General features: G+C 38.0%; 1 long non-coding RNA gene across 1 annotated transcript in view; it reads right to left on the bottom strand.

Moving 5' to 3' along the window:
• The window catches only part of LOC142160277 (uncharacterized), an 84,650-nt gene extending 69,490 nt beyond the window's left edge, over positions 1-15,160 (bottom strand). The window contains exon 1 of the long non-coding RNA XR_012693131.1: positions 14,428-15,160. This is a non-coding gene — a long non-coding RNA (uncharacterized LOC142160277). The remainder of the gene's footprint in view (positions 1-14,427) is intronic.
• Positions 15,161-15,523: the final 363 nt, after the last annotated feature.

Raw genomic sequence — 15,523 nt, 5'->3', positions numbered from 1 at the left:
CAGGACTAAGATGACACAATATTTGCGTCATTAAGCCCCGCCCCCACCCACTTATCTATTGTGGGGGCGAGAACCGGGAGGTTGCCCTACTCTCCCGGGAGCCCAGGAGGTTTTCCAGAAATGCGGGTGTCTCCCAGGCATTCCGGGAGAGTAGGCAACTATGCTTTAAAGAAAAGCAGCTAATGAATCTCTAGAGACTAAAGTGTCTTTTACATTTTTGTCTCCATTACTGAAGTCATGTTGTCTAACCTGTCAGTCTTTGATTAAAACTTGGTCTCCATGAAAATAGCCATCTCCATAGGTATCAATACATGGACATAGGACACAATTTCTGAACTGTGTCATCATGCCACAGATGGCGAAGCCAACCACGTCTTGTACTTGCTCAGCATCAGGGAGAATGCCAGACTCTTCAGGGAGTGAGGGAGATCACCCCTATTTCAGGGAGTCTCCCTGACATTCAGGGAGAGTTGGCAAGTATGATTTTCTTCATCTACAACTCCCATAATGCTTGGCAGAGACAGGTCATTGGCTGATGAGAGATTCCTGTTGCTATATCAGGACTTGGACTGATCATCACATTAATTACACTTTTTATCTCTCGCAGTACTCTTCTACAGCAGTCATAAGGAGAGATCACATGCAAGTATTTAGCAAGGAAGTGGCAGCTCTGTACTTAGTTTATCAATGGCAAGAGTTATTTTATAGGTCTAGCCGAAGGTATTCTCAATCTATTTCGTTTCTGTCCAAACTCATTCGCATTCTCAAAGATTCAATTTTCTGCTTGTGTCAAAGCATTTCAAAGCAGCAGATGTGAAAGACATTACGATTAAGCATTCTGACAGACTTCGTTTTCCATCAGAAGAGGGATCATTAAGGAAAGAATTACATAGATATCGAGTGTGGAAAATAGGTATCAGTAGCTCACTTACACACGCACAAACTACACACGCACCTGAGAGTTACAGATCAGCATTTTTCCCAACTATTTTTTAAACAGGTTTGCATATAATATGTTTCTGTTTATACAATTCTAACATAGGTACAGACAGGGACATTCTTGACATGGTAACATTTATATATAGATACCACTGTTTTACCACACTTTAAGATTGACATAATACAAGAGCACTAAACAAATATAATACAAGAGTGAATAAACTATGGTGGAACGGTAAGAGGTGAGTGGCAAAAGATTTCCATCCCTCATCATCATCATTTATTTATATAGCGCCACTAATTCCGCAGCGCTGTACAGAGAACTTATTCATATCAGTCCCTGCCCCAATGGAGCTTACAGTCTAAATTCCTTAACACACACACACACACACACACAGAAACAAAGACTAGGGTCAAATTGATAGCAGCCAATTAACCTACTAGTATGTTTTTTGGAGTGTGGGAGGAAACCGGAGCACCTGGAGGAAACCCACGCAAGCACAGGAAGAACATACAAACTCCACACAGATAAGTCCATGATCGGGAATCGAACTCATGACCCCAGTGCTGAGAGACAGAAGTGCTAACCACTAAGCCACGGTGCTGCCCACTCCCTCACTTAATAATACAAAAAAAAAAACAGGTAAGTGACCCAATTAGTTTGTGGCCTGTTGTGTGGGCCCACTGGGGCTAGCAATCAGATGTTTATAGCCTCTCTAAATATTGCTAATTTGGAGTTGGCAGCCCATGGTATATTGAAAGGAGAAAGTGGATTCTCTATAAAAGGTATGTGTCGGATTATGTAGAAAAATTATTTCACATGAATTTAGATGTGATGAGGTAAAAGTCTTCAAAGCCAATAGAAGTTAAAAGTTATTCATTGGGAATATATGTGGACATGCCATAAATCATGCAATGATGATGATATATTTACTTTAACTGATGATCAAATAAAATAGGTAACATTTGCTTTAGCATGTTTCCATTATTCATTTTATATATATCATTAAAATAACCTACAAACATGTTTGTCAGCAGGTGCGTCATAACATGAAAAAGTTTCTTAACTATACTTCTAAGTCAACGTGTGACGCCATTATAACTGCAAAGTGAAAGCATGCATGGGACATATAAAGGAATGTAGGTTAAATAGTTGATCCTGATACACAAATGTACACAAATATACTGTATGTCCTCATGGCAAAAAAAAAAACTTTATAAAGAACATTACAGGTTAGTGTCTCTGTTGTGGAACCCTGCTTCTGAATGGCTTAAGTATCTCCTCACCTAGTAATAAGAAAGAGATGTACACTGTGACATACATGCACTACAAATACTGGCAGCTATCCACCATGAGCGTCTAAACAGCAGCATCCTGTCCAGACTGCCAAACCCTGTACAAATCAGCCACATTTCACTGAAGATGGCAATCTGACAAGACTTCTCTCGCAATGCCAGCAACTATTTAGAGACATTTTACTTTCTGCTTTCCATAAACCTTTATATAGCATACAAAATGCATGCTTTGCACTTTGCATTAAGAACTTACAATCCATTATAAAACCTTTGTGATTCCTTCTGCTGTTGAAATACTTCTCCCACGATACTCAGCCAACCATGAACTGGATGAACATCATGGGTGATCTAGATGGACCCTAGCAACACTTCATATGTCAAAGGTTGCATATTCCCTGTTTGTTTCTTTCAAATGCTGCCTACATATGTCAATTATCCTAAGGGTGGTATCTCAATTCCATCCATACTAGAGTCTCTTGGTGCAAACACTTCACAATATATACATCATGAGAACTTTGTGGCATATATTTTAAGGGCCTGTATACTAGTGTATATCACTAGTATACAGTATTTAAATTTCCAAATCTTGAAACACCTTAAGGCAGTGCTTCCCAAACTGTGCACCGCGGCTCCCTGGGGTGCAGCGGCAATCTCACAGGAGTGTCACGGCCATGGCCAGTGGTAAGCAATTCGGGGGACTACTTGGTAATTATTTTGGCTGAGGGGTGCCTTGAAAACATTATAGAGACCCTCGAACTGAGAAAGCTTGGGATCCACTGCCTTAAGGTACTTGTAGCTCTGTGTCAGTCATACAATGCTCAAAGTGGTTTCTTACATTTTCCTTTCACAAAGGAAACTGTGTGTACATAGAACAAAAGGCCATGTAGTTAATTTGTGTGTGTCCTCTTTTATAATTACGTTTTTTGTTAAACTTCAAAAGTTGCCAAAAGACAATTATATTATTTATTATAAATGTTACCAAATTATCATTACCATCTTTATGTCATTATCTTTTATCTGTTGCCTTTATGTTGTATCTCAAAGGATCTGTGCTGCTTTTATTATGTAATAGTTTACTATATATCTTACTATGCAATAATTTATATAGTAGTTCTTATATAATTATATATTAGTACTTCTAGCAATCCAGTAACAAGAGCTTGGGCGTAAAAGCAGATAGCAGGCAGTGGAGGGCAATTTAAAATAAGGAACTAGGGTACATAAATTCATTTAAAATGTAATTTTATGAAATATAAAAAAGGTGTGTGTTAGAAAGTGACTTTTACTCAGCTAAGAACCACAGACCTAGATAATTATGGATTACGTTTAGAATACGGATATTACAAAATTGCATTTTAAAATATTTTACTATTAAACCATGGTCGGTGAAGATGTCTGGTTTCTGAAATACTTACCTTCAGGGACATACAAGAAAAAGTCAAAGGTCATCAGGAAGTCGCCATGTAATTATGTGCAGTTTCCTGTTAGACAACAATTAAATATGAAGCAGAAGCAGTGAATTTTACCCTGACATGTATCCTAAGATACAGGGGTGCCTATCTATCAAAGTGTAATTGAGTGGCTAAGCCCACAATTGCTGATACAATCTTGCTGATGTACATTTGTTTTTGTTTAGTGACAACATGTGCCAAGTGCTGTGTTCTTGAAAGACCAATGCCAAATGTGTGCATGTTACTCTGCTATAATGGTAACATTTTGCAGTGAGATGTATAAACAATAGCAAGGTAAACGTCTATAAAATAAGCTGTATATTAGAGAATGGTGACAGGCAACATCTTACTTTATTATCAACAATTATACCCTGTCTCAGTGCAAACATCCTACACCCTGTAGCAGCCTGACCAGATTCCTCCATCACATAGGCTATGAAAGAAGAAGAGATTACCTCCCTGCTGCCTTCTCTCCACAGATGCTGCACCAGGCATAGCAGGATTTTATCATGGAATGTTATATTCAGTTGAGAAACATAACAATCCACACGACAAGTTAATAATTTGGTGGATACGGATATACTGCACTCTAAACACAGGCAGCATATGGACTTTACAAGTGCTGCTTTTATTATGTAATAGTTCACTATATATCTTACTATACAATAGTTTATATAGTAGCTCTTATATAATTATATATTAGTACTTCTAGCAATCCAGTAACAAGAGCTTGGGCGGATAAGCAATTATCCGGCAGTGGAGGGTGATTTAAAATAAGGAATTAGGGTACATAAATTAATTTAAAATGTAATTCTATGAAATATAAACAAGGTGCTCACTGTGTATATATATATATATATATATATATATATATATATATACAAAAATATATTAAGCAGAAAGGCGCTAGGAGACAATCAACACGTGATTAGTGCAATATACATATATATATATATATATTTATATATATATATATATATATATATATATCTATAATATAAATGTCTAGTGGCGTGTGTTAGTCTGTCTGTGTGTGTGTGGAAAAAAAAAAACAAGCTGCAGCGCCACCTGCTGGGCAGAGTTATACACTGACCTATATATTTCTTGAAGGAGAAGTGACAGTTGGGAGTGGTTGGTGGTTGCCGGGGGTGACAGTGGGGAGTTTTTAACACCTTAAGTAGCTTGATGTGACTAGAATGCATGAGTATCATGCACGGGTTAACTGACCTACTTAATTCTTAGTGTGTGTGGAAAAAAACCCTCAAAAATGGCTGAAATTTGGTATACTGACATTATTGACGAGTTGAGGGGTCAAACTCATTTTCGTGAGGTAATTTTACCTCATGAACACACATGTGTACAGTGGCGGATCCAGGGGGGTGCGATCAGGGCAATCGCCCCCCCCCTAGCAGGGGTTTGCTGCCGACGGCTGCACAGTATATGCAGGTCCGTTTGGCAGTGACAGTGTGCTGCCCGGCTGCTCTGATTGTGTTTTAAACACACTGTCCCTGCCGAGCGGACCTGCACATACTGTGCAGCCCCTGGCAGCCTCAGAAGTCGGAAAGGTGGCGGGGCCTAAATCGCCCCACCCTAACATCCCCCCGGGGAACAAACATTTTCTAGATCCGCCCCTGCATGTGTAGCGGCGTGTGTTAGTGTGTGTGTGTCTGTGGAAAAAACTATTTTCTCAGAAAGGGCTCATCCGAATAACCTGAAATTTGGTATACTGACATTATTTGACAAAAAAATGCATGAGTATCATGCACGGGTTAACTTGTATATATATATATATATATATATATATATATATATATATATACATATATACATACATATATACATATATACATATTATACACAAAGTCATGCACACACATTCTCGCACATATATACAACTCTAGTCAACAGCAAAAACTGCAAATGGTTTACTGTCTAAGTGAGAAGAAGTGAACACAACATCACAGCATTTGCTGGGTACAAATTTAAATGTCACAGTTTACTGTTTATTTGCTGAATTAATAGTAATTGTGCCAGTAAACAGCCTGAAAAATAAGAGTGAAGGTGACAAGTGCAGAAGTTTGGGCACCCTTCTAGTTGATTCATTAATACTTTTTTTATGGCCTCAAAACTCAGGTTGGCTGATTGGGTCTTAAATTAAGCCAGGTGAATACAATTCCAGAGTTGAAGAAATAATCTGACCTTTCTAACCTCTCAGGATATTGTGCCTACTCTCAACAACCACGAGTTCCTCTAAGCAGCTGAATGATGACTTGAAAATAAAGATAATAAACCATTACAAAACAGGGGAAGGATAAATGCTTACAGCTCCTAATTACCATCAGAAACATCATTCTGAAATTGAAGTTAAGGAACTGATGACTTCAAGCCACACTGCTCATAGACTTGTCATATATGCAAAACACAAACTACATATTGCCGCATAGGACCCGCAGAAAGGATTAGCTGACACTGGACTTGTGATCCACAGACTCACAGTACAGCGGTGTGTGCACGAAAAAAATATTTAAATAGAACAGTTAAAGAGGGAAACCTTTCCTAAGACTTCATCACAAAAGTCAACATCTGAGGAATGCAATATACTACTTAGATAAACTAGAAAGCTTACAAAGTGCTGTGGACTGATGTAATAAAAGTTTTACTTTTTGGTCACAACAATAAAAAACAAGAAAAGACACATTAAGTGAAAAACAGATGTAGCGTTTCAAGAAAAGAACATCTTGTCAACCGTTAAGCATGGGGGTGGCTGTATCAAGCTTTGGGGTTGTATGGCAGTCAGTGGCACAAGAAATGTAATCTGGATGGAAGGAAGAATGAATGCAACAAAGTATCTACAAATCCTAGAAGCTAATGTCTTAGAGAACATGGACGCACCTATGAACACTATTGAGAATATGTCACAAACCATGGCAGTAACTACTGCTAGAGACCAGTGGTCTGGAGCCACTTAAATAGTGAGAAAAGCATTATGAGAAAATGGCAAAATGTTACAACTCAGATGTATTCGTGGTACCGGCATATGGACTGGGGCAAGAAAGGATCAGGAGAAATGAGAGATAGTGATTCATGGTTGTATTGATTTGAATAGCAGAACGCAGAAATTATTTCCTAGTGGGTGATGTCATTACAGGTACCGGGAGCACACCTGCAGCAATGAAAGTGTGCAATTGCCATATTTTTGTGTGATTCCTGACCAGTGTCCAGAATACTTCTGTTTGTAATCTTCCTTGTACCAGACCTTGACTTATCTATTTGACTACTGCATTACCCACTGCCTGCACCTTTGACCTTGGTATTTGTTTGATTCCATCACTGACTCCAGTCTGCTTTGTCTGATTCTGGCTCTACCTGTGATCTCCGTTCTGATAAGTACTGTAAGTCCTTTGACTAAGTGTACCAGACACAGGCTATTCCTCTGACTATCGCTACACGCATCTACCTGCTACTGAAGAACAAGGAACTTGCCTTACAACGTGACCAGAGAAATCCATTACTCACTACTCTTACAGCACCAGTTCCTGCTGAAGACTTCAATCGCCATTACTCATCATTTGCCTCTAGAGTGCTGGGCTCTTGTTGAGAACTACTGATGGTGCAGTGTGGAACTTTGACTATCATTTTCTACAGCCTATCTATTGGGCCTTAAGTTCGGTCTATTAATTCTCTATACATGAAACCTTATGTATACAGTATGTCTATGGACACATCCTTTGTTTTGACATTCCTGCATAACTAGCATCAGCTTAGCATTCGTGCTGCAGATCATTTGGTGGTAAAGCTAATTAACTTCGATCTTTGTATCTACTATATATTACACATCCTGGTCTATTCACTCATCATTTCTCGTCTCGACTATTGTAACCTCCTTTTCACTGGTCATCCTCGCTCTCGCACTTCTGACCTTCAATCCATATAGAATGCTTCGGCTAGGCTCATATTCCTCTCCCACTGCACCTCTTGAGCTTCTCCTCTGCATAAATCCCTTCATTGGCTCCCTGTCCGTTTCAGAATTCAGTTGAATCTCATTTCCCTCACATACAAAGCCCTTACCAACACTTCACCCCTTACATCTTTGATCTTGTCTCGAGGTACATACCTACCCGGCCACTCCGCTCCACCTATGACCTCCACCTCAATTCACCTCTCATTACCTCCTCCCATGCTCGCCTCCAAGACTTCTGCTGTGCTGCCCCTAATCTTTGGAACTCCCTGCCCGTTCTCACTCGACTCTCCCCAACCTTCAGTCCTTCAAATGCTCACTCAATACTCACCTATTTTAAGCTCGACAATCCAACCACCTCCTGACCATCTTATCCATCACCTCCTCTTCCTCATCTGCCATCTGAATTTTTCTCCCAGTTGGTCCTACTGTCTCTCTCCACCTCTCCCATTAGAATGTAAGCGCTAACGGGCAGGGTCCTCTCTACCTATTGTCCCACATCTGTCTCCTGTCCCTCATACGTCCTGTCACGTCTTTTGCTGCATTCTGTGTGAGTCCCCATAGTATTACTCACACTCATCTGAGCTACTTACATGTATTACCTCATCTATTTATTGCTTGCTTCTGTATCAAGTGCTACGGAAGCTGTGGCGTCTTATAAATAAATAATAATAATAATAATAATTATTATAATATACAGTTGACCATATACAGAGACTTGATATTGTGTGTCAGCAGTTTCCATGCAAGACACTAGATTGTGACAGTATGATTCCAATGTTACTCCCATTTACACGCATATACTAGTGTTAAAATATTATTAATGCATGGATTTTAACACCAGTGGATATGAGGTCTTAAGCAAGAATAGATAGACTCTTGGCAAGCTGCAAGAAATGTTTGAAAACTGCCAAAGGGGGTGTTATTATTATTGACAAAGGGACTTTTGCACATGTCATTCACTGGGGGCTTTTCAATCTGTTACAGTAAATAAATAGTAATTGTGCATTAAACTGGGTAGAAATATGTCATGTTTAAGTTTGTGCCAGTGGCACATGTAATTACACCAGGGAAGTTTTGCTTCAATAAAATACTTCAACTTCTATGAGCCAACTGGGTTCACGGGATGTATATATGCAAATATTCAAGATAAAAACCTTTCAATCATTCCAATTTCCAAAACAGCTTTGGATCTCCTTACAAGAGCTGTGCCAACTTGGTATAATTACATAATGAGAGCTTTAATGTGCAGATTAAAGGGCTCTGAATATCTTTAAACACCACCTTAATATGACTCATGCTGTAGGGCACAGCACCACATGCTGAGTGGTAACACAATGTGTTGGCACTCAACTGTCACAGTCTGGGTTAACTGTTTTTGAATCACTAATTTTTTATTGAAATTGGTAAACACAGATGTAATTGTATACTGCAATTCAAAGATTTGGGTAAAATAAAACAAAACAAAAGACAATAGAAGCCAGTGTAGTAAAAATACTAGTACATATGTCCATTAACTGGTTTAATACTTCTGTTAGTCTTAATTTTTAGGAAAGAGAAACGATTCCATTTCTTGCCATTTATATGCATTGTTAAGAAGAACAGAATTTTTGCATAGAAAAGTGTTATGGAGACAATATAATGCATCAAGTCCTTTAAATTAAATGAAGATGTTTTATCATATTTGTAATCAGTGTTTAGCCTACAAGCAAACAGTGAGCAATTGTGAGTCACGTGGATGTAGTCAATTACCACACACACTGCTGTGACACCTGTCAGCAACATTACACCAGTGATGCACATCCAGACCGGAAAAGAAAACTTCTCAGCAGACACTTGCTCAGACACATTCTTCACCTTAGCATTTGGTGCGATTGTTTAAGAAACATTTACACGTTTTTAGTTTATTTTATGTGCTTTAAGTGCAGACATAATATAATGTCCACGTATTTAGGTCACCTTTCCCGGTAATAGTTTTATATAGTCACATACTGTTATCTTTCTACTTGTGTTAGTTACCACAACAGACCAGAGCTGTTTGTATTTGAACTCCTCCAGACTGTGACCATGGAGGATCATGGGAGCAGAGGCTCATGAAGGGTTAATATAAACCCAAACCACAGGGTCCCACAACTCTACTATTTGTGTGGAGTTAGACTTCGGGTGGGAATACCATTGTGCATGGCGATCTCCTTTAAAGATCAAAGATAAAAATAAACAAAATGACAGGTATTTGCCACTAGTGTCACTAAAAAGAATTTCCTTTACAATACTTCACTCGATATTATGTAGTGTTGGTCTCTCTGCTTGTGGCTACTGATATATAATATATATATATATATATATATATATATATATATATATATATATATATATATATATACACATATATATAATATATAGTATAGGAGTTGTGTCCCAACTAAGTCTGAGCCTATAAGTGCAGAGATCCCGTAACAACCATCTCATTCACACAGACGGTGTTTTGCACTTGTAAAAATAATCTTGAAGTCTCCATTCTATCCTATGTCATCTAGTACAGATGCTCTATCTACTTAAATGTATGGCTACCGCAGTTCTTATAATAAGTATCTGAGTCCATGTAATAAACCCTGCATGTGTAACATATTTATGTATAAGCATTTACGATGTATGATCCTGAATGAATATAGCACATTTATTATTATTATGCTTTAATGTAATCTTGTAAATTCCGTCATTTAATTCCGATATGTATGCGATTGTTTTTTTTTTTTTTTGTTGCTTAGTATGTTTATATCTTAAAAAATTTCAATAAAAATACTGGATTTAAAAAAAAAAATAATCTTGAATATAGAAACAGTTCTAGTTAAAATGATCAATAGGGAATATAAACAGCACTTGTAATATAGATTAATATATTATAGAAAAAGCGGATATCATAGTAATCAGTACATACTGGCATCTACTTAAAAGAACTGCTTTCACAGCACAAGCTACATATCATATAACAGCCCATACACATGTACCCTAAAGCTGCCAATACTCTGAGGTTTATCAGTGCTGGATGCTGAAGTACATTATCCGTATACTGTTTTCCATGAAGACTTAATCACATGTTAACAGGCATATCTTTATTCAGCTACAAAATACAAATAGTTTTAATCTTATTATTCAATTGCACGTTGAAAATTTCCAATATATTACTGCAATCAGTGGTTCTAGAAATTCTTATTTTTGCATTTATTTACTTCTTACCATATTATATTCTATGCAAAGAGAGACATTCTGCTAAATTATTACACATACAATATTACCGCATGTGGCCCTCTGTGGTAATGTCTGAGGCAGGCTCAGTAATGATAAACCGAAATAGATTGTATTATTTTCTACATGCCTGACATCATAGATCAGCAGATCACCACTGTTGGTCTGTGTGTGTTAAACAGGCTAACAGGCCCCTGTTTGATAGACCTGTCCAATTTGGTCACTTACTTGTGTGGCCAAATTGGAAAAAGATCTTCTCGCTCGTTGGCTGGGTCCAGCAGTAGTAGTGGCTTATCAGTGACCAGCATTAATAGTGGCTCATCAGTGGCCAGCAGTAATAGTGGCTTATCAGTGGCCAGCAGTAATAGTGGCCAGCAGTAGTAGTGGCTTATCAGTGGCCAGCAGTGATAGTGGCTCATCAATGGCCAGCAGTAGTAGTGGCTTATCAGTGGCCAGCAGTAGTATTGGTTCATCCGTGGCCAGCAGTAGTAGTGGCTCATCCATGGCCAGCAGTAGTAGTGGCTTTTCAGTGGCCAGCAGTAGTGGCTCTTCAGTGGCCAGCTTTAGAGATAAGACTCAGCTGGCTGGGCCAGGGAATCTCTCAATCCTCTTATCAATTAAACTCAAGTGGCCGTTTCAAGGTTTTCCTAATCAGCAAATATCAACTCTGTTATTAAACATGAAACATGAGAGAAAAGGACTAAGAAAGGACTAAGAAACTAAACAGATCCTTATTTGGTGCTCAAAAGACACCAAGCTTGAAATAATAGATTATGTTCACATAGTGGACCAAAATTCTAAACAGCAGGTGAAATGGATGTAAATTTTCATCCATGCAGTACAGATGCGTTAATCCTATTCATCACATGCCAGGATACTGGACAGCAACCAATATTAAAAATATAACATGGATAACGCACGCTTTGGTGCTAAGCTTTACAGACATATGTGAACGAATGAGTTGAAACCATAGCTCATGTTATTATAGAACACAAGCTGAAAAAGGACATGTAATATATTTAAAAGCCTAGTATGCAGCTCTGCCAATAAGCTACAAAATGATCATGTGAAAATAGATTGATAAGTTAAAGTATGTATTTAAGTCAATAATGATTTGTGCAGTTATTTTCAGAAACAAATGTATGTATGTAATGTGTGTGAAGCATTGTCTGAACTCTGCAGTAATATATCATGATAAGAAATATGACTATGTATATTTAGTTTATATATAGTTATCGTACCAAGATACAAACTCCAGGTCGATCTGCACAATAAGAAAGGCGCAAGTGTCCAAGATACAGGCGGATTTGGTGCTTTCTGCACATACATGATAGTGTTTTTTTGTTGGATGCAACGAAAACGGACTTTGCGTCCGACTCTAAATGAGGTCCATAAAGTACACTACTAACACAGTGATGAGGAATGTGACTTATCCGATATACAAACATGATCCCTCAAACACTTCCAGAACCAACTGCACCACAAAGCAGGTGGAAGGGAACATTTCTTAAAATCTGGTAGAGCCCTTTTGGTGTGTAACATGTAAACTAATAACTGATTGGAAATAGCTATAACATGTGATGTGGCATGATCAATCGTTTGGTGTGACTACGAATGTAGTACATAGAACGCAAACGTGAGTTTTCTGGATGCTTAATCCTAATCAGACACCATTTATAACAAATGTGGCAAGTCTTTAAAAAAAATAAATGTTAATTTTAAGGTGTGTTTAAGAATGGAATTCAATAGCAAGTCTGTACAGTGAGACAATGTATCCTACATTTATCCTTTTTATAAACAAACTGTAAAATATTTATGTTACTTTTTGTATTAGCTGTTACCACTGAGAACCCTTACAGGAAAATGTTATTGAAGTCCCCATATTGGAAACTGAAGTTATTCCCCAAACACTCAAACTGTTCAGAGCGCTGTAACCTTTAACAGGTTGAAAGTTAGTTGAAGCACAGTGGTTTAGGAAACAGACTCTTCTATCATAAAAATGCCAGTCCCCATGGCCCATCAACATCTAGGGGACACTTAAACTCACTAACTAGGCTGATCCAGACAAGCTATTTTTGAGAGCTGAAAATAACTTCAAAAGAAGCAAGAGACAAGAGGTCACCATCCCTATCATTTCAACTTAAAGGTGAAAGACTCATTGCCGTTAACATCCCTGTAAGCAACTTATGCACAACATTATAGAACAATTCTATGCCCAAACTTAAATGTGTATATATATATATATATATATATATATATATATATATATACACATACACACACACACACACACACACACACACATAAACCCTTGTTATAAAGCAAAAGAGAACAATTACATTTGTATTGTCCCGGCTATCTTGTCACTTGGTCAGTTATACAGCATTGCTGTTGGGATCTACATAATAATTCCTGTTGTGTCAAATGAAGGATTAACATGCTATGGGAGGTTTATTCTACAAATGAATGACTTGTATAGATATTTGATGCAGACAGGAAACAACTATTCAAGTTAGCAAATTTGACCATTTACAGTGTATGGATTTGTTGCATAACAATTCTTATGGTGTTAAACTTTTGTTTCCTCAAAACAAAACTTCAGTCTTACTATATAAGCAAGTTTCTGAATGCTTTGCTTTTTGTGGTCAGAGTATACCATTGTTCCTATGTAAAACAGAGACTTGAGTACTTTTTAGGGGGTAACCACCTTTGCTATTACTTCTGCCACATTTACAGTAGATCGCCCAAATATAAATAAAATATTAACCATACAAAGCTGGGCATTGGTTTATATGTTGTACACAGTGACATACTAATGGCTTATGATTTGCAGGTAACATAACTAAATACCTTATAAGAGGATGATGCTACTACATGTGCTTTTCTTGCTTTATCCTGCAGGTATTTTAAACAAAATGCAGTAAAATTATGAAAACAAGAATTTCCAGTGGCATTTGGTGACAGCACTAAAGTGTTGGCCAATACCTGTCCTAGACAGGGATGCTGCCATAAGTACATATACAAAACACATAGGAAACCAGAATTCACATGGCTTTAACCCTACTTGACAATGCATAACACTGTCTGAAACACCAGTAAAGCCACATGTATTAAAAAGATAAAATGCAATCTATATATAGATATTACACTAGGAAACACATTATTTGAAATATTAAAGTATTAATAAGGATGCACATACATTTTACTCTTGATAATAGATGGTGCTCCTAGAATAAATTTGAAACCAGCTCAAGAGCTTGCAATCTAATGTCACTATATTTCATGTATTTGCATAAATCATACTGACAACTTTTTGAAAGATTACATTTTTATCATATTGATTTTCTTTTCTTTTTTCATTCATTTCTCCTATTATAACACAAATAATGAAATGAGAATGTGAGGAACAGAAAAGAATCAGCTTTCACAAAGTAAGGGGGTTCCCAGCTGCAGGAAGTGTGAGATGTCTAAATATCGGTGTTTTTCATTCAATATTTGGGTACAGTAGAAAGGTGCAATAAGTAAATATGTACAGACCTCTTCCAGCAGTTGGTCAACTCTTCCCAAAATAGCTGTCTCCATTTGGTCTGCAGAGACTAAGGCAGATAGCTGAGAGAATCGCTGCTTCTCTAGATCAGAGACTCTGGACTGCAGATCAGAAGTTCTACAGAAAACCAGGAGACTGACAACCAGAGAAAATACTGATACCACTGCAAACCCACATCCCAAGAGTGCAGGGAACCATCTGCACTTTCTACAGTCCTCTGTCCTACAGGGGATGGTTTTACAACTCCTAGCGAATACACTGTTGCTAGCAGCATCTCTCCGCACCTCCTTCCCCTCCATGCTGTCCAGAGGAGCAATAAATAAATAAATAGAATAAATAATCCACAAACTTAATCCAAGATGCAAAATCCAGAATTCAGGGTGGGAGTCAAACCGAGGTGGATCCAATAGCAGCTGTTCGGTAAATGACAAGCAGGATACGGGAATGAAGCTGGGAGACGCGAATAAATAGATCCCTGCAGCTTTTATAGATCCAACTTCTTAAAAAAAAAAACAAATATACAGGAAGAGAAAAAGTTTTTGGAAAGTTCTGTCCTGTTGCTGTATTGTTTTGTAGTTTCTTTACTTTTCTTTGGGAACTTCAGTGACTTGTGAGAGTTGTGAAGAAGTCACACACAAAAGTCCCCATTAGGAAGGTGTAATTCTCAACTGGTTGCTGCGGCTGATCTTCTCTCCTGTGTAACATGACACACACTGCTCTCTCCTTCTGAACTGCAGAGATCAGATGAGCCAGCTGGATCCCCCCCCCCCCCCCCCTCGGTGTAACCTCCTCCACTCCTCCTTGCACACTCTAAACTGATTTATTTATTTATGCAAAGTGCCTGGGAGGGCTCAGAGCATGGGACATCCTATCCCACCACCCCTCTAAATCCCCAGAGCACCTCTCATCAGCTTGCTTCCAGCTTTGAAGTGATACCCACAGCAGATATATATAGGAGAGAGCAGGAAGAGTTTGTAAATCCAGAACTTTTTCTAATTCCACTCAAGGGGAGACCTTATTTCATAACACAATGCTGAATTTAAATAAGAAAACAAGTTATGCATGTTTTTTTTAGTATATTAATAA

Source organism: Mixophyes fleayi, chromosome 6 (genome assembly GCF_038048845.1).
Source record: "Mixophyes fleayi isolate aMixFle1 chromosome 6, aMixFle1.hap1, whole genome shotgun sequence".
NCBI lineage: Eukaryota > Metazoa > Chordata > Amphibia > Anura > Limnodynastidae > Mixophyes > Mixophyes fleayi.
This window is presented reverse-complemented; position numbering and strand designations above follow the sequence as displayed.